Here is a 1,866-nt window from a genome sequence, read left to right on the forward strand (position 1 = left end):
TTTTACTGTAAAAAAAATTGTCAGTCTTTTCTTTAGGGTTATTTCTATGCCTATTTAATCAACTTTCCCTACTCTAAACTCCTAAAGATAATCCTTTATTTTAAATTCTCCAAGCTTTCTATTTTATCTTGTGTATTTATTTCCTTTTTTTTTAAATTGAGGCAGGGTCTCACTCTGATTCCCAGGCTGGAGAGCAGTGGCACAATCTCAGCTCACTACAGCCTCCAACTCCTGGGCTCAGAGGATCCTCCCACCTCAGCCTCCTGAGTAGCTGGGACTCCAGCCACACACCACCATGCCCACACACCACCATGGCCAGCTAATTTTTGTGGTTTTGTTTGTTTGTTTGTTTTTGTAGAGACGGGTTCACCATGTTGCCCAGGCTGGTGTTTTGTGTATTTATATCTACAATTAATTTTTCTGTATGGTGTGAAGTAGGGATCAAGTTTCTGTTTTTTTCCTATGGGAATATCCAATAGTTCCAGAACCACTAATTTAAAAGAATGTTGGTCAACATTCAGAGTAAGAACAACAAAAACAAAAAAAACAAAAAAACTTGGGCCAGGCACGGTGGCTCTCGCTGGTAATCCCAGCACTTTGGGAGGCTGAGGCAGGTGGATTGCTTGAGCTCAAGAGTTTGAGACAAGTCTGGCCAACATGGAGAAACCCCATTTAAGAAAAAAAAAAAAAAGAAAAAGAAGTAATTGTTTCTTGCTGGTCCACTGGACGATTTTTGTATTTGTGCACTAAAATCACACTGCCTTAATGACCATACTTTATAATAAACCTTGACAGGCAGCGAGGTAATTGTCCTGCCTGGTTCCTCTTCTTTAGGAGAGTTTTTGGATATTCTCATTCCTTTGTGTTTTCATTTTATTTATTTAGAGACAAGGTCTTGCTCTGTTGCCCAGGCTGGACTGAAGTGGCAGATCGTGGCTCCCTGCATCCTTCTCCTCCTGGGTTCGAGTGATCCTCCCACCTCAGCCTCCCAAGTAACTGGGACTACAGGCATGCATTACCACACCTGGCTAATTTTTGTATTTTTTTTTAACAACTGTTAATCAATTTATTACAATAGTTGACTTAAGCATCTGCAATGATGACTTCGACCTGAACTCCTGGCTCAATACTGATGGAAGTAATCTGCTTAACAGTCTCAGTAGGACTGTGGGAGTCAATAAGTCGCTTGTGGATTCCCATTTGGAGATGATCCCACCATCTTAGAAGCTTCACCACAAGGTGTTTTTCTTGTAGTGATTCTCAAAGTCTTGGTGGGCATTTGAACTGGTCCTTTCACTTCGAGATTCTTTTCCTTTGCTCCTCTGATCAAGTCAGCACACACCTTCTCCAGGGGTTTTATGTCGTGGCTCCTTAGAGTGATTCAAATTCCATGAATTGTCACCTCGGGTTCCACAGGTGTTCTTCCGGTTTCCTTAAAAGCCATGGCAGCTGCGCGGCTTCCTGACCGAATTGTTCCCCGGCGACTGCGAACAGCGGTGAGTCAGGGGCAGGAGCGGGCAGATCAGAGCTCCACACCATCTACGACCGCGTCTTCCTCGAAGAGCTACGTTCTGGATTTTTGTAGAGATGGAGGGCTTGCCATGTTGCCCAGGCTGGTCTCGAACTCCTGGGCTCAAGTGATCCAACCACCTCGGCCTCCCAAAGTGCCGGCATTACAGGCCTGAGCCGTGGTCGACCGGGCCTTTTTCTCACTCTTGACGTTTTTTTTTTTTTTCAAATTCCTCTTTGTCTTTGGTGAGTCACCAGGGATGAGATTTTTAGCTTTGTTGATTCTGTTGCATGTTTGTTTCCATTTCATTATTTTTCCTCTCTTTTATTTCCTATCCTGTGCTTTCTTTGGGTTTG

General features: G+C 43.6%; 1 pseudogene; it reads right to left on the reverse strand.

The window, feature by feature from the left end:
• Positions 1 to 1,083: 1,083 nt before the first annotated feature.
• On the reverse strand, positions 1,084 to 1,444 carry LOC105730107 (small ribosomal subunit protein uS10-like; annotated as a pseudogene).
• Between the last annotated feature and the right edge of the window lie 422 nt (positions 1,445 to 1,866).

The sequence above is a fragment of the Aotus nancymaae genome, unplaced genomic scaffold, assembly GCF_030222135.1.
Source record: "Aotus nancymaae isolate 86718 unplaced genomic scaffold, 86718_ANA_hifiasm-v0.15.2.pri h1tg000011l, whole genome shotgun sequence".
NCBI lineage: Eukaryota > Metazoa > Chordata > Mammalia > Primates > Aotidae > Aotus > Aotus nancymaae.